At 41.0% G+C, this 18,983-nt stretch overlaps 1 protein-coding gene across 2 annotated transcripts in view; it reads right to left on the bottom strand.

Moving 5' to 3' along the window:
• Window positions 1–13,996, bottom strand: part of tiam1a (TIAM Rac1 associated GEF 1a) — a 60,804-nt gene extending 46,808 nt beyond the window's left edge. The window contains exon 1 of one of the 2 annotated variants that reach the window (XM_038708293.1): window positions 13,976–13,996. The gene's annotated coding sequence lies outside the window, so the exon portion shown is untranslated. Of the gene's footprint in view, window positions 1–7,345; window positions 7,565–13,975 lie in introns of those variants that run through there. The other variant, XM_038708292.1, reaches the window with a different exon arrangement.
• Between the last annotated feature and the right edge of the window lie 4,987 nt (window positions 13,997–18,983).

Genomic DNA, 18,983 nt, shown 5'->3' with positions numbered 1-18,983 from the left:
TTAACACAAAGCAGCACTGTTATTACTTTATTAATTACAATTTCTGCTGAGGCTTTGCAAAACCTTTGTAGTGCTACCCTAATCATTCCCAGGGAGCAAGAGAGAGGCTTTGGCATGACCGCACAAGGACAGGTAGGGGGTGGGGATGGTACGCTGGGAGCAGAAATAAGAGAAAGAGAAAGGAAATGAAAGATTAAAGGTGCAGAAGGCGCAGAGAAGACACTGGGGCAAAACAAACCATGACAGTATGAAAATGACAAAGGTGAGCAAGTAGGTAGTGTGAAGAGAAAAGTTAGTGGCAGAGGAAGGGGCAACACAAAGCTGGACTGCAGAGAGAGGGGGAGGGGGGCCGCAGGAGGCGGAAGGGGAAGTTATCTTAGTACATCCCTGCACCTAAGTCAACAGCAGTACTTGCAAACAAAGCACCCCCTTGAAGAAGAAACAGGAGACAATGTGCTGCAGTGAGAGATGTGGGTAAGAAATACTCAGCGAGAATGTGAAAGACAAACATCATATTGTGTCTCTCAGAACAACACAGAGGACACAGAGCACTAAAACAAAACAGTATGGGTCTGGGGTACAAAAATCTTACCTATGACACTGCTGGGGGGGGGGATATTAAATAAAGTAAGATTGACATTAAACTTGATTAAGAATGCCAAAATGTTTCTATTGGCAAAAAACAACAAAAAAGACTATAACAGCTACTGACCATAGCTGATGTCTGCACAGAGCTATACATTTGCAGTAAATTTACAGTCCATGTCAAACGGCATGTGTGGCGAATGTACAAATTTCCATTGCATGGTCATATTTTTTGTCTGCTGTTTACTGAGAAAATGAGACCCTCCCTCCTGCTACCTACTTCTCCATTTGTGCATCTCACACACACACACACACACACACACACACTAAACATCCTTGCACATACTATAGTTAGGTGTGACAGATTCAGAGAATGAGAGTGGACCTACGCCCAGACTGTTGCATCAATGTTCTGCAAATTTCAACAACAACAAATTGCTTCAGTGATCACACAGCGATTAAGTTTAGGACTAGATTTCATTAGGGTTAAAATGAATAAGCCCAACATGATATCTTCAAATTGCAACCAATCCCTATGCATATAATGTGTGTATCAATTGCAATGGTAAACTATGTCACCATAAAATGTTATAAAAGTTGGTAAACCATCATTAAATCCCTGGCTACATCATTAAAGAAACCCCTCATGCTACAATCCCGTAGGATTCCAGACGATGTTTAAAAGAGGTCTTGTGGCAAAAATAACACTATCACTGAGACAAGGATGTCAACAACGTGTCAGCAGTGTGGCGTCTTTTTGGTAGATTGGATCTAGGTCAATGGGTCTATTTCCTGGGAGTTGAGCTCTTGTGTGGACTCGAGCTGTGGGGTTATTGTTTGGGCTCTGAGTGGTTACGGTAAATAGAGCCTCCCTATTCAGTGCATTAGTGACCTGTATAAGCTCTACACGACTCACTGACATCTGAGTGTAGGCCTGAGGGGAGAGGACAAAGGCAATCTGACCACACATATGCACACACATCCACATGTCTAAAAGCTAACGCACCAAAGGACAATAACAAAAACACACAGTCTAACAGAAACCTTAAACAGCACTTGCAACGGGGCTTTTATCCCCAAAGAAACTCAAACCAAAGAACAACAAAAGAAATTTTAAAAAATAATGCAGCTCTGCCTGTACGCCTTCATTGCTGCTTTGGTCAGACCCCCCCCCCAACACACACACACACACACACACACACATATTTGCACATGCACACACTTACAAATGCACACAGGCTTTCGAGACAGCCTTGTACGATTGCTTCTAGGTCAACAAGCAGTAACAAGAAGTGTGACTATGAGATGAGCACTAAGTCGAGGGTCAGCATTCTCTTTATGTATGTCACGTGGGGGTTGAAGGAACGCAGGAGGAGTGGAGAGACAATGGCTATGTGGCCTTTTCCTCTGCTTTAATTACACACATGGATGTAATCTTGGACTGAAAAAAACACACTCAAAACACACAAAAACTCACACAAAGGGGGAAGAATTAATAGATAAAAGAGGAGATCCCAGGAAGGCCAAATCTCCCCATTCTAAAACAAAGCATAAAGGCGATCTTTAAAGACTCTCCTTGCACTCGCACAGTAATTCCTCCCTTAAATCCCTACTCAACACTTCACACACAAATGTATTTCCACTCTCTCACTGTGAACTCTTTCACACCAGCTTCCTGTTCAGGTAACATGTTCTATATGGCCGTTCTCGTCACAAAGCACGTTTCCATTTTTCCACTAAAGCACACTTCCACATTAACTGAGCCTCTAGCACTTTTTCAAATTGTAAGTTTGACAAATATCAGCATGTTTGCGCTGCACTCATCCTTTGTTTGTTAGTCACTCAGTAAACTAGATTCTACATATTCACCCTTTTCTGCTGTTTTCTTCTGCTATACATCTAAATTGAGGGCACCCTAGGAAAACATGAAGATCCGACCCTCTGTATATCAAACAAGATGTAGATGCATACATGCACACATGCATTTACACATCATCAGTTGGCAGCCTGAGCTGATGTGTGGGCTGGAACGCAACACTGATCAGAGATAATGGGCAGACATGACAGGGATGGCAATGCTGTCACACCAAGAGAGGAGGGAAGTGCCGAACGATAAAGCAAGAGGCAGAAAGAGAGAGACAAAGAAAAAAAAAAGAGAGCAAGAAAGAAAGAGAAAGAGAGAGAAACAGGGAGGGAGGGAGGGAAGGAAGGAAGGAAGAAACTCCCAATTCATCAACACACACACAGAACAGACAAAAGATAGGAAATGAAAGAGGGCACACGGCAGTTCATGTCAGCGTTGAGACACCCCGTCCTCGTCTAGACCCCATCACAAATTAGAGGCATCCCATTCTGCTTCTCCTTCTCCTTTGAGTCTTCTTCTCATCAGGGGGTTGATGGTGAGGGGTCTGCCACAAGAGAACTGTTTCTTCACCTGATGTTACGCACCCCCAGCTAACAACTCTTGTAGTCCTGCTCAACCAGACGAGTGACATTACAAACAGACGCACATTAAGCAAACACGCCAGTGTGATGTAATGTTCCCACTGATTCATTCAGCCTCTCATCTTATGCAATTTCTCATACTTTCAAAAGATCACACAAAAAGGTCAACACCAGGGAACACAGAAACACAAACACGCAAGTGGATATATATGTAAAATACCAGCCTATTTGACTTATGTGTCCTTAAAATGAATCAGTGTCTACTTGTGACCCAGCTTCACCTGTAGCATTGTTTATGATCAGGGCAACAAGAGTATTTTCCCCTGTTTAATCTGAATACTTTTATGAGAATCCCAGCTTGTAAACCATTACCTATATCAGCTACACTGCAAAGGGATTCCCCCTAATTACTCAATGCAACCATGACCGAACCGGCGCCTTAATTTGACACACTCTGTGAAACCAGAGAAGAGGAAAAACAATTCAGTGTCTCTCCACCCCTGGCTGTCAGTTTTGTCTTGCTTTTCCCAAAACAGACTTCAACATTATCTGTCTGTTTCTAGGCTACAAGTGACAGCAGCAGAGAATTGGGAGAGTGAGAGACAAACACACAGAGAACCCACAGGCACACAGTCAAACACAAACATTTAAACAGCTTGATTGCATGTGGGGAGATGGGCACTGGGGGTTGCATAAGCCCTGTATTTGCTTAACAGCAGAAATAAGCAGACAAATGAGGAAGAAGGATGAAGCAGTTTATAACAACGGTTAGAAAATCAGTGAGAGAGAGACAGAGAGAGAGAGAGGAGAGATCATCCCTTTCATATTAATTGCATCATCCCTTTATCATTCCCACCACATGCTCATCAAACTGCAACTTATGTACCATATCTGTAATCATAACGAGAGCGCATTCATCTGCTCTGCCACAAGGTCAGAAGAGTCTTATTCACTGTAGATGATGAAGATGTGAGAGTATTTGCAGTAAGCTTGAGTTCCATGTTTATGAAGATGAATGATATATTATTATTATCATTATTTGATGAGTGGAGCGCTTTATGAACTTCACATCAGCAGATCAAAAGTATTTAAATATTTGCATTTATAGTATAGATTATATTAAAGTTGCAGAAGATCTACTAGTGTGTTCACTAGTGTGTAAGTGCACTTGTTCTATTATGGTTAAGATCTGGGTTGGAGTTACAGCACTCGCGTACTGGTTATGGTTTCAGTTTTATGCGAGGCTTGATGTGTGTATAAGAGGATTCGCTTACCTATAGGAGAGCTGACTTAGCATGAGAGCAGTGTATCAATTCAGGTCAACATGTACACAAACACACACACACACACCACACATATACACACACGATACAAACACACTCACGCTCCCACAGGGGCTCACTTACCAGAGCTCCCCCACCCTTCACGCTTACTCGCTACATTAGCTTACTGTACACACCACATGGTTGTGTGGAGGCACACACACACACACACATAATTTGTCCTGAACACACACTTGCACACGTAGTAAATGGCCACACGTACACATAAACCTAGCCGAGAAGTGTGTAACAGTGTATGAGATAATGGCTTTCCCCCCTTTTCACAGCCCCGGGCTTTCGCATTCTTTGTCAATTTTGAACAAAAGTGTGTGCACCCATAGACACACACACACACCAGTTTTTATCTGCCACTATAAATCCTTTTACGGATCACTTCCTCAAAACACCCTGCCAATATTCAACTTCTTCATGGCGGCAAGTGAAGCAGTGAATTGTAGCAAAAAAGATAATGTGAAGAAAAGATAACAAGAAAGAGAGAGGGAAGTTTACAGTTGTTATTCTTATGAAAATCAAAACAAACACTATCAGTAACACAATGCATTTCAAATTGAGAAGGCTGAGGAGGAGGTAGACCGGGTCACCCATTAACCATTGGGATCCCAAGCTACTCCTGTCCATGTGTCTCAGTGTCCTTGGGCAAGACACTGAACCCGAAACTGCTCCTGATGTTAGGCCAGCCTCTTGCATGGTAGCTCGCTGTCACTACAAGTTTTGGGCAGGAACGTGTTACTGTAATATTATTACTTTTCTCAGTAACGAGTAGTGTAAGGGATTACTATTTCCAAAATGTTAGCGTTACTAGAACACACCATCCTTTATGTGATGCGTGCTGTTAAGAGAGTGGTGTTAAGCTACGTTTTATGTTTTGTATAAACACTGAATACTGCCCTTAGCATAGACAGTGGTGCAGCAGTGAAAGTAATATAGTAACCTAACAACTAACATAACTAGTTACTTTTAACACCCAGTAATAAGTAAAGTATTATTATTACATTTTTAATGTGTAATAAGTCACTTGTAACTTGTTACAATATCTTTGTAACTTGCTCAAAACTGGTGACTAAGTGTGTGAATGGGTGAAAAAGAGGCAAATTGGAAATCGCTTTGGATAAAAGTGCTATATAAATGCAGTCATCTACCAAATAGCACGTATTTTGACTTCCTGTAATGTTTTATCGGCTTGTACTTGCCTGGACTTGTATATGGTTTCATATTGTACATCAATATGAAACCATACTGTACACTGTAAATACTATGATGAGTGGTAAATATTTTGTTGATAATAAGGTCCTGATATCAAAAAACTAAATAAGAGAGTTTAAATAACAAAATGACCAGCAAAAAAAAAATTATTTCTCACTTTTAAGACCTTATTTTTACTAAATTTAATTTGTTCTGTACTGCCTTTTCTAAGGGTGCTTTTACACCCAACCTGTTTAGTTTGGTTAAAACCAAACCTGGTGCATTTGGCTGGTTAATACGGTTTGTTTGGGCTGATGTGAAAGTTGTCAATCGAACTCGAATGAAAAGGGCGGTTCACTTGTGATTTGAAAGCAAACACACATACCACAAAATTTTATGATAGCATTATTTCAAAAGCTAAACTACTATTAATCCATCTGCTGATCCTGATGTGTGTTAAATAAGTACGTCAGCGTGAGTTTTTTCCCCTGAAAATACTCTGTGTACTTTGTCAGATCATTAACTCCATTAAAAAGTTTGGGACAGCGATCCCACAATAATAAGTCCCAAATCATTACTGTTGTCTGGATGCCTAAAGATGACCCTCTGAACAGCTGCGACCAAGCACCTCCACTAACACACAGCCATTTGAGTGACAGACGGTAAATAAGTCTGAAGTGTTCAGTAGGAGGTAAAAGTGTACATTTGCAGTAGTAGTTTTTGTATCTCCTTTGACTTGCAACTGGTCCCTTATCCCCTCTCTCTTTAACTCTTTCTCTCTCTCTCTCTTATTCTGTCCCTTTGGCCACAGTACCACACTGCCTTTAACTGCTGTTCCCTCAAGACGTTCAGTAACTCTTACAGTGGTTTTCCCTCTGTCTGTCTAACCCTGTTCTATACTGCTCTTTAACTGCTTTTATCCTCTATTAATATTTCCACACAACACAGCACACACACAGACAAAGTAGGCTAATGTCTTTGTCAGATCTAAAGCCATTGTTGTATGATACCTCTCTTTTCATTTTGCATTGGGAGCCTTCCATGGTATAACCAGAAATCTTTAGGACTGACCTACGCGTTTTATCATTTCTTTTCATGTGAGTACCTCTTGAGTTTTTGATGTCTCACTTTAACTCAAGTAATTTAATCTCTCCTGCACTTCTTACGTAAAAGCACACAATCATGTACACTGCTAAAGCATGCATTACTATGTTTGCCCTTTGAGCAGTGCAGTTTGTTCAGTGGCGGGGAAATGTCAGGTGCTGGCTGTCCAGAGGGTTGGTAAGGTATTTTGTTATCATCAAATTACCTCAAGTAGGTCCCCGTGAGAACATTAATGATTGATAAACTCCTTTCAACAACACAACACACTGGCCCATTCGGCTATTCCAACAAAATGTATGAAAGAGCGAGAGAGACCCCTCAAGAGAACCACCAAACAGTACGAGTCACACAACTCACACACAGAGATACACTGTGTAAGCATGAAAGCCATCTTACAAATATGTTGGTATACAGACAGTAACACACACATACATACACACACATTTATAGATTATGTACAAAAAGCTTGTACTGTAACTTCATATCATTTTGTCTTTCTTACACAAACATTAATATTCATCCAAATGGCTAACAAATCATCTAAACACACACACACACACACACACACACACACACACACACCATGAAGCCAGTCAAACATCCAAACATTTTTTTAGCGCTCCCTCTCTCTCTGTCACTCACAAAGCTCCCAAAACATCTTCAAAACAAGCAATGGCTGTCTTTACCTTTACTTAAGCTCCCAGTGTTTTCCCAAGTATGTGTAACAGTTAATTCCCTGTGGTGGTTAAAACACCGTCAGCACGTGTCCTCTCAGGGAGCAAACAGGGGAATCCTTGCATCAGTGAGATGTCTCCTGGACTCCAGCGCAGCTTTGGACTCTATACTCACACACACACACATTACAACACATACTCAGCATATGCTGCCTCTTGCACGCCTAGACCAGACTGAAGGCTGAGGAGAGGGTGTGTGTGTGTGCGCGCTGCCTGAGTCTGAGACCGCCCTCTTTTTCTCTGGTTCTACCCTTCTCTCCCACATGCACTCACCCTGCCCACCTCCTTTTCTCCCTCTCTCATCTCCACTCCCTCTCTCTCCAATTTCACCTCCCCCGGCTTCCCAATTGACTGCCAGCATGCGTGCTGGGTCTGTGCCTCTAAGCCTTTAGATGTCCCAGTCCTCTTTTTAATTGCTGGCTCTCTGGCCTCAAGTTCTACATGAAAAACAAAAGACACACAAATACAGCGGACAAGCACAGGCATGCACAAAAAGATAGGGATACATGGAACAGACACAAACCCATTCGCCTACAAGTAAAATGTTGATGCACAGGTTGACACAGTAAATGAGTATTTTTCTAACATACACGCTGAAAAATAAACAGGTAGGAAATGCCATCTTAAAATAAGTCATTTGTAAGATTGAATCCACCAGAACAGAAATGTGGTTTGAGTAGAAAGGTGAGAAAGGTGCCCAGTGAGGTGATGTGGAGTTTAAGAAGAACCCATTTTATTCCTTGGAAACCTTCCATGAGAGCAGCTGTAGCTCGTGTTATGCTTCTGCTTACTCTTGTCTTTTTTTTTTTTCGCCCATTTTTTTTCGTTACTATCTTCTATCCCACCATGCTTTTTGTAACGGCTTGAAATAAAAAGAATAAACCCTCGAGTAGTAGTTTTTTTTGCTATTTTTACTATCTTACCACCATGTTTTCAGTATCAAGAAATCACCATCTGTAGGCGTGAAACACAGCTCTAAAGTATGTAGCCTGCTCCTTCACTGACAGCAGTTATAGTTATAGCTTGGATCCACATCCTTGGAACAACTACAGTGGATTGAAACAGTGACCCAGTTTTACGGTAAAAAAACCTAGTGTATTTAACTATTTGCATTTGTCGTCAACACAAGCAAATGTGTCAAAGAATATATTTATGTTTGGTAAAAATTAAATGGTTGCAGTCATGAGAATATTTCTATTTTGCTACCCAGGATTTCTTTTTTGAGACATTTCTCACCATGCTTAGCTGAAGGAAACCTCAAAGTATTTTATTTTTGTCATAGGTGGAAAGTCATTATAACACACACACACACGCACACAAACAGCTTGAGCACTCCAGAAAACGTTTGTGGTGAGTTTCACGCAAATGTATTTAAATGTTTCCATCTCAAAATATGAAAAAGCTATTAGTGTATATCTGTAAATCTTCAAATAATAACTGATAATTAGGTAAAAAAAAAAACTCCAATAAAAATGTCTTTCTCCCTTGAGATAATTTGTTCTGTGTACTCTGTGTTCTGTGTTTCTTGGGACCGTCAAATCATTCACCAAAATGTTTGGCTTGAGGACAAGGGGTTTTATGAGGAAAAACAGGGATACATAATAGGCTGATGACTTCCCATTATCTCTGTCTGCTGCACTGTGAAGCTCCTGAAATAACTGGCATTTGGGAGTATTTAACATTTATAAAGGCAAACATGTTGGGACAAAGGGCAGGGAAGGTAACAGATCTACCCAACAAAAGGACCTGACACAGCCTCCACAGGGGAGAGAAAGGAAACAGTCACAAGCACAAAGTTGCTAACATCACGCACAACACACATTCCCAGCTTTTTTACCCCTGGGGACATGATGGCATTTCAGCACCTAGACAATCCCACCGCAGGGCTTCTTGCCTATTGCAATTCTTTAGAGTGAAGTATGTGTGTATGTATGTGCACATATGCCGTCTGTCTGACACCTGTCTGCTCATCAGGTCTCATTCTCTTCCAGGTCAATCCCCTCTCTCCCTTTCTGTCTATTTGTTTCTTTCTGTGTTATCTAATAAATTAGCTGGAGAAAGTTGTGTCCTGCTAGGAGCTGGCTGAAACAGGAAATAACCAATTCAAGAGGATGAACAGCGACTTAGACAACCAGTTCCCACACTCCTACCCAAACATAGCGTTATTGGCCTGTAATGCAATTATCCAAGGAGTGGGGAGAAATTGGTCAGTAGTTTAAGGACAACTCAGAGAAATAGCTGTGATGGCATGTTGGCACAAGCAGAATACAGAGGAGGTAATGATAACAACAGCAGGTGGAGGATATTATATAAGCAGTGGGGAGGGCTGGAGAAATATCAGGATGGCGGGGTTTCTTAGTGTTTACTTGTTTTGCTCTGTCTGCACTCATCATTTGGCATGCTGCTATGTGAACACCCTGTGTTCGTTAGGACAACGAGGAGTAAATGTATACCATGAGTCTATTCATTCTTTTGAATGTGCAGACTATTTGGTAGCAGCGCTTTAAGTGTAGCCAGTTTCGTTCTCCTGTCTTCCTGCACACCTGAGCTAGCCTTTCGGCACAATAGACCCCACCTTTCAATCCTCATCAGACATTATCGGAGTGTGTCAGCGTGGGTGGGGGGTGGCAATATCAGTTAAGAGCTGAAGGGATGAGATTGGTTTCCCATTTCATGCTTCCTGCCGTCTCTCTTGCAAAACATATCATATTGAAATTCATGAACATACTGTATTGGAAAAGGGCCAAAAAGACCTACACATAGTCAGGATGCCAATTTCCCCCGCCCAAACACACACCTTGCCAGATTTGATAAAATCATTATCACCAGCCATGCGAGTACAACTAATGAATAATGTATGTAATGCTGAGCCACAATCCCTTCTGGCCGGCTACTTCTCTTTTAGAGTCATAATAGCTACCGGTTGCTAGATCTACTGCTAAGAGTGGTTTCAGCTAATCCCTGTCTAGCGCTATTACAATTAGCATGGGACACCACTATACATGCACATGCATATTGGTATACACATATATACACAAAAGCAGGTGTTGAGTGCACACATACAGACAAACAGGCACATTTTAGACAGAAATATTAACTGGATAGGTGTAGACAGACACACAACTGCACTCATCAGTAGTGACAACGGATGTGACTGACAGACCCTCAAACTGGAGAATAAACTGGAGAATAAGCGGGCATCAGGTGTTGGACTGCATCTCGTCATGATTAACACAAAGAAATGATGACACGCATGAGATGTAACTGGGATGGACAGCTTGGGTTTGACTCCATAGGTGAGCAAGTCAATACTTAGATTAATGTTGTTATTTCCTAATGAGCCTATATATTCTTGTCTTTAGACTGCAAAGTCATACAGCACACATATGTGCAACATCAGCCTAAAGCTATGACACTAATTGATATTCATGTGGGGGAGGTTAGCTCGTTACCTGCGGTTATCAAACAGGAACACTGTATATTGTCCTGTTTACTTTGGTCATTCTTACATTGGTGCTCCTAAACCACTGCTACACTGATGTGGTTTAATATGTTGTTACAGTACAGAGAAACGTGACCTTCAGCTGCCTGTATGTTGTCTCAGGAGAAAGAGATCTGAGTTTTCGTCATGTACCTCATAATGTGTCTGATTCTGATTCTTCTTTGGTGTCTGACCGCCACAGATTATGTATTGTCACAGAGAAGTGTAATCAGTGTCTGAGCCTTGCCATTAGAGAGGAAGTAACTGATCTAGTATTGGCAGGGTACAGATAATGCAAAGATAATACAGATAAAGTTATTTTACCAAGCAGTCTTACAATCCGTTACATACTGTTATGGTTTGAATGTATTTATCACAAATTTAAAATGTCTGTGACAAATGTCACTGGTGAAGACACCATTGCTGAGCTGCTGTTTACACTATTTAACACCAGGCCAATGGTTGTTTATCACAACACAATGGGCGTGACTGACAAATGTTTAATGTTTTCCTCTTACAGGCCATACACACCAACACAGCTGGGCCATTGATTCAGGGTGATAAGACTTCTGCTCAGGTTGAAGGTGAGCAGAGCCTACTTGACTATGTACTGATAAGAATGATAAAGATGAAATTTAGCCTGACCTAACAGGTGCAATAAAGCTAAGAAGAGCATCATTGATCACAAAATTAGTTTGAAAAACCTACATTTGATCCATGAAACGGGCATAGGCCAAACACACACCTTGCCAGATGAAAATCTAGATGAGAACACTGATGCCGAGCTCAACAAGCTACCGTAGCTTAGCACAAGGACAAAAAAAACAGGGCAAAACAGCTTGCCTGGCTCTGTCCAGCGGTAATGAAATCCATCTACCAGCCCCTCTAAGGCTCACTAGTTAACACATTGTATCTCGTTGTTCTATCCATACAAAAGCCGAAGTGTAAAAATGAGGGATCGCTGTTTTACGAGGGGATTATGTACCAGATTTATTGCCTCTGAACAGATGCCAGACAACCAGTGTAGTCTCCAGGAAGTTACTGGTCCCGACCAAGAAATAGTCCGACACATAATCCCCCCATAAGATCAAATATGTGCTTACCAGTATTTCAAGAATAAGCCCAACTTTTTCACATTCTGGAAACAGACAAACATACACATCTAAACACACGGCATCATTGTCCTGTCTTGGGGTGAATGTTAGAATCATTATATAGCCTAAAGTCCCTATTCCCTTAGTAAATTAATGGTCTGTATTACAGTCAGCTACACTTATCCCTAAACCTGATGGACTGATGCTCACACAGCTACTTCAAAAATACTAAAGCACTCACTGAAACACAAGTAGGCAAACACATTAGTAACAATGTTGAGCCAATAATCATAGCACATGATAGCACCATAAGCGGAGGTAGCATGGGGGCGGCCGACCCAGGGCCCACACTGTTAGGGGGCCCACAACGTGGACTGTGAAGTTAAGTTACGCTGATTATAGTGCACACGATCAAACAATAACTGTACATGACCGGCAGAATTCCGCAGCTCTTAACAAATGAAACAGTCCCTTCACTCATGGTTTCAATGGTAAACCACCACAACAATTTAAAACAAATGGAAAACTTATTAGCACATTTTAACAAAACTCCCTTCACCCTCACGCATCATGGGAGGCGTGAGGGAGGGGCGTAGGCTGCGTGTGCGCAGCGGTTTATTTACGGTGTCAACTTCCACTGGAAGTCTCTCAGAAGCATTTCAGCAGCTCAGCGTGTAGCCTGCCCCACGTTAATGACTTGTTTTCAATTGTCCTATTTGTGCTTCTACTACATTCTTCAAAGCTCTCTGTGGATCGCTTTCGTTTCTTGTCTTGACGGGTGCATCTAGCAACTACCACAGGGAGCATTTCAGAATAAGAGCGTTTTACCTGTCGGACTGCCGCCACGTTTAGATTTTGTTGATTTGGAGATTAGTGCTTACTTTTTCTGCTTCTACTATGATTAAGTAGGCTAAATAGTAAAAATGTTTCTTTTTTGTCTGATTTAACTGTGTTTATTTATATACGATCGGAAGTCTGTAACTGGTATTTAATTTTGATAACTGACTGCTTCTCTGCCGTTTCTGTGTCTGACTTCCTGCCCAGTTTATCCGCTCTGTGCTGCTTGATGCTGGGACGCTTCGTGGATGCACTCAGTCTATGGACACACTGCAGCGCTTCTGGTGTGAACATTTAGTAGAAAGGCTGCTCCGGCAACAGTGAAGCAGACAGACTCTGTGGACTTTCGGAGTGAGGCTGGGGTCATGTAAACTTGGTTAATATGACTTTGTAGCAAGTGGGCCCACAATGAAGCTCCGCCCCCACTGTGCTGACAGTCTAGCTCCGCCCCCGGATAGCACGATAGCGCACTACAAAAAAGGCACTACACAGTTAATATTAAATCAAACTCATCGCCTGTATATATCTTTTTCTAGCTTATGCAGAGATAAACAGAAAGATGAATAAGCCAAGAAGCAGTACTGCAGTCAGCACTACCTAAATTCAGGATAAGCTTGTTTTAAGATGTGTCCAATGTTGGCTGAGAGTAAGACTAAAATGGGCAACAAACAATGCACATGTATTTCCAAAGGCAAAAAATAATACTTGCAGCACCTCGCAAGAGTCAGCAGAGATGTGGGTCTATCTGTAGGGGCTTTGTACTAAACCCTTTAACAACCAACTAGCCGAGGATTTTGACTAATTACTGCAGAGAAGTCAATTGTATCTACACAGTAATCTCTTAAAATGTCTGTAGTTCTGGGAAGAAAATAATTATATGGTGCTAAGGTGAAGACAAAATATGTCTTTAAAATTGCTAAGGCTGGATAAAGTTTCGCCTGCAGCCCTGCTGTGAGTAATATACACACGCAATTTTAATAAGATAATGGAGGATACGGGTTCACAGAGAGTCATCAATTGGCACTCAGCATGTTTGGCAGAGCATAACCAGCGTCACAGATAATCAGATATAATCCACAAGACAAAGTATCAGATATAAAGACTTATCTATCCTCCATACATGTTGGTAACCTCTAGATCAGTAGAGTAAATGTACTGAATCATACTCACCAATCATAATCCCCATCAGTGGAAACAGGGAACAGCATGAATTAGGGTGCTGCATTCAGAGATGATTATCTGGGATACAAGCACATGGGAAGGGTGGGAACAGTGTATATGTCTATTTAGTTTGCATGCAGCTCTTACCAGTTGAAAGAAATTAACAAGGAAGGGCAGCAAAGGAATGAAAATGTGTGTGTTTGCATGAGCGAAGGACAGAGTATGATGTGGGGGAGTTGTCTGAAGGAGGAGTGAGAGAAAGATAAGGCTGTAGCAGTGCTGAGAAGGCTGCAAACGCACCACACAACATCCCGACCTCAAACATAAAGACACCATGTCTTGGCTCTGCAGCAATGATAGAAATTCGGTTTTCTGGGATACACTAGTAAAAATACAGATTACTATGCACACACTCTGTATTTCCATACAATAAAAAATATGCAATTCTGTCATAAACAGATCTACCTTCTTTTCATATTAGACCAGCAAGACTGATTTCTTCACTTCAATTTTATTACCTAAATAGATACTGATTCCCCGCATTCCAGCTCAATAAATGTATTATGTTTGGAATGGTGAACACTAACATATTTAGAGGTACATAAGATTTTACTCTATTTCAGTGATGATTGTGACTAACAGGGATTTAACTCCCAGCAACAAAGCTTACGTTAAAATTGTTGAGACATTTGACTCAAAATCGCTAATGTGGTGACACTTTCAGAAGAGTGAGTGTGTCATCAGAACTCCTCCTCTGTGGACCATGAACATCTGTACTAAATTTCATGGCAATCCATATACAGATATTTCATTCTGATCCAACCAACCAGCATCCATATAGCCATGCCACAAGTGTTATGTTTAATAATGGGGTGTTGCTGGATTTCCAACCACACATTTTGCAATTTGGTATAGGCCTAGACATTCCCCACAGGATGAATTCAATAATGACTTCCCTTGTCTTTAAACTTAGCATGCTAACATGCTAAACCAAGATAGTGAAAATGGTGGACATTTTACCTGCTTAAAAACCAGCATGTTAGCATTGTCATTGTGAGAATGTTTGCACATTGATGTTAGCATTTAACTTAAAGCACTGCTGTGCCTAAGTACCAGAGATGGGGACTCGAGTTAGAGATTCGGACTTGAGTCCGACTTAAGTCGCACACACATTGACTTCAGACTCGACTTGAGACGTGACTTGGACTCTAGCTCAGTGACTTTAGACTTGACTTGGACTCTAGCTCAGTGACTTTAGACTTGACTTGGACTCTAGCTCAAAGACTTGAGACTTGGACTCTTGCTCAGAGATTTGAGACTTGACTTGGACTCTAGCTCAAAGACTTGAGACTTGACTTGGACTCTAGCTCAAAGACTTGAGACTTGACTTGGACTCTAGCTCAAAGACTCGTGTACAGCCTCACAGAGCCTCTAGCGTGGCTGTGGGCTCCTCTGTGGATTAAACATTTTCTTTTTCTCACCCTCTTACTTCCTCACACACACGTATCCTCGTGCACTTCCTGCTCATTTAAGAAATCTTCATATATGGGTTGTTTCCAGGTCAAGCAGCAGAGACAGAATTAGACCTCTTCTTGTCCACCAGTTGTGCTTGTCTCATTACATCATTCACTGTCTGTAGCACACAGCCATCTCAAATTCAGTAGCTCTCGGGTTTCCACATACAGAACTAGACACAAACTAGGCTTTATTAAAGGCATAAATGGTCAGAATGACGTTAACATGAAAGCTAGTTTAAAATCTAACATTTTAAATATTTTTTCATAATGTTGTAATAATGTGAATCTTCTTTCACACTGTGTGACACCTACTGTGATAGAATATGGATGCTATGACAAAAGAAAACATTGTTTTTTTTAAACATCTACATAACACAAAGCAGACAGTTTCCTTCCATAAGAATGTATAAAAGCTTGGTATTGAATGCGACAGACAGGGCTGTAACATCACAGCTTTTCAGAGTTTCAGCCACTTCAGCTGAAAGTTCACAGCGCCAGCAAAAAGGGAGGTTGGGAGGAGAAAACGGGAGATGAGGTTGAGAGGTTGAGTGTGGGAAAAGGAGGGGCAGAGAGGGAAGAAGGGATTAAAGCATCAGAAGGTATAGTGTTCCTAGAAGATGACGGGCTGATGGCTGCTCCCACAGGACTCACTGGAGGAGTAATCCCCCCAAATGGAAGAGTTTAACAGTTACCACCCACTGAGAGAGGGATGCTCAGACAGAGAAGAGACGCACTCACTCACACACATAAGTACATTTACACAAACATCCACATGTACACAACATACAAACCAGGAATTATAAAGTATACATACACATGCGGACACACACACACACACACACACACACACGAGGGCTGGTAATTACAGTTACTTGAGCATGAATGTAGCCCCAAAATATTAATTACAAGACACGTGTACATGCTTGCACATGTATTGTACACATGTATAATATTTTGTTAGTAAACAATGCAAAACTATTTCTACAGGTGAAAGTACCAAATGGATAAGTATAATAACTTTGTACAATAAAATATTTAATTTTAAGTGAAGTACTTGTCTGTGGACTACACTAAAATGACAAAAAAACAAAATTTACACAAATACACACTGCATGACTTCACTTCAGACTGCAGAAGTAGAAGATATTGTGCAGTGGGGTGTCAGGTAAGGACACCTGACACCCCACTGCACTATCCAACTCTGATGCTTTGTGTACATCAGCAAAACCAAGGGCTGCTGTGTGTTGCTCCCATTTCTGTAGCAGATTTAGTCTGGCATAACCCTGCTAACACATCAGTGCTTGGGTAGTTTTATGCTGTGTTAGCTGGCAAGCTTAAATAATTAGAAGCACAAACAGCCGGAAAGAGGCAGACAACAGGAGGCAGATAAGGATGGGATTTCGGTCGGGGCTGTGAGATGCAGTCAAGCTACTGAAGGGTTTTAGTTCAGTGAACCCCACAAAGCCTCAGGACAACCCATACTTCATCTGGCCATTTGACATTAGCACTAAACAGAAAAGAAATATTAGGCAACTGCCCTATTTGATCCTGAATAAGCCATACTTTTGTTGACAAATACTGAAAAGTACCCAGATCCCAAACACCTTTCAGACAATCATTGTGTAAATCCTCCAAAAAAACTGTTCACTCTCTTAGAATTTGTAGGTTGCTTTGTAAATTACATATTTAAAGTATCAGTTTATTGTTTCATTATGAGCTGCCATCATTATTAGGTTTCTGTGAGGTAGGCTAAATGCCCGACATTGTTTGCAATGGTCAAATTATCCTTTTCTATAATTACTATGGCATTTGAACAGCCTATCTGGTATTGAATTTGTGGATTAGTTAATTGATTTTCTAATAGTTGATTTAAATGGAGTATACTGGTCATATGTCTCAATTATGCACCATCATAAATAGAGAGGAACTACATACACACACACAGACACACACACACACACACACACACACACACACACACACACAGGTATCCATAGCTCTGGGTCATATCAGAAGAATTGACATGACATTTAGGAGGGTGAGTTAAAGCAAATCAAAGTTATTTCCCATTTCATTAAACATACTGTAAACAGTTTGTTCCTCTTTAGACAATGGTATTCATAATGAGTGATACTGCACTCCTGATGACCTCGTCCCTTATTGTTGCCCTGACTGATAGGTTCAATTAAAGATTTAAGCCACAAACAAAGCATGAAACTGGCTTCATGGTTAATGAGCAACTATTGATCCTGGTAAAAGGCATCAATGTGTGACAGAAGGTTTAAGACTAAAGAAAAAGTATGTTAAGTATCTTAGTAAGTTTAACCTCTAACCTAACATTATCCTAATTTCAATCTTAAACCAAAGCCTGCCAGTAAACTAGTTCTTTTAAGCAAGGACTGGGAATTTTTCCTCATCTTAGGGAAGGCTTTGGGTCATAGAACACATACACGTTTAATGTGTCCCTCTCCTGCTTTCACTATGTGTGTACATGCACAGCAATGTGGCAAGCTAAACACACTTTTAATAAAAATTAAAGCCAGAATGACTGAGTTTTTTTCTGGAAACAATTATGAAAACAGTATTAGGTGATACATTCAATAATAGTTATCAAAATTCAGAAAATAATGAGATTTCATAAATAAGAGTTAGACTAAAGGTGTTGTATACATGAAATACTACAGTGACAAGGAAACTGGGTACACAAAAGTAGACTAGTTGTGAAATTATCTGCATTGCGCCTCATGCCAGAAAGTATCGCCAGTGAAAGATCAACATTAAGTTTCCATAGGAAGTACAGCACAGTAATGAATCTAGTAAACATGCACAGTCCACAAGAGTAAAGGTAAAAAGAGTGAAATACATAGCTTAAAAGTTAGCCCAACAGTAATTTAACAGCTACTGCTAGTTGCATCAGCAAGTACAGCTAGTATGGTGGCAAAGCTTGGTTCACCAGTAAGCTGATCAAGGCCATCGGCATCTTGTTTTTTGGAACCAAGACTGACCATATTTGGACGATACGGTTGAGCTAGGGTTACATACTACTACATGTAACAGGTCGCCGTAGAAACTTGCCAATCACAAGGTAGCCATGCCCTAAAACACACCTGCTTTGTCATTTTACTCTAAATGGGATTATATTTTAAAAAATGAACATCATGCTGTATCGAATAAGAACTGAAACCATCAATTGAGACCATAAACTCATTAGGAAAGTGTTTACTGAGGAAGTAAATCGATTGAGAAGTAGGGTCATTTTGTCATACACTTTTATACACTCGGACTTATTTTTGCAACCAGTGGAGTCGCCCCCTGCTGGCCATTAAAAGGAATGCAGGTTGAAGGCACTGGCATATTGGCTTCACTTTTTAGGCCTAGAGGCTGCTGCTTGTTAGCAACAACATATTCACCTGAAACCAACTCTAACCATCTCTCTGTAACTGCAGGTGTTGTTGTCTCACCTCCTCCGCCAACATCACTTTAATTATAACAGGTTAATT

Source organism: Micropterus salmoides, unplaced genomic scaffold, assembly GCF_014851395.1.
Source record: "Micropterus salmoides isolate LMB-PRFRI ecotype aquatic unplaced genomic scaffold, ASM1485139v1 Ms_hic_scaffold_9, whole genome shotgun sequence".
Classification (NCBI taxonomy): domain Eukaryota; kingdom Metazoa; phylum Chordata; class Actinopteri; order Centrarchiformes; family Centrarchidae; genus Micropterus; species Micropterus salmoides.
The sequence above is the reverse complement of the archived record's forward strand: the minus strand, read 5'-3'. Positions and strand labels throughout refer to the sequence as shown.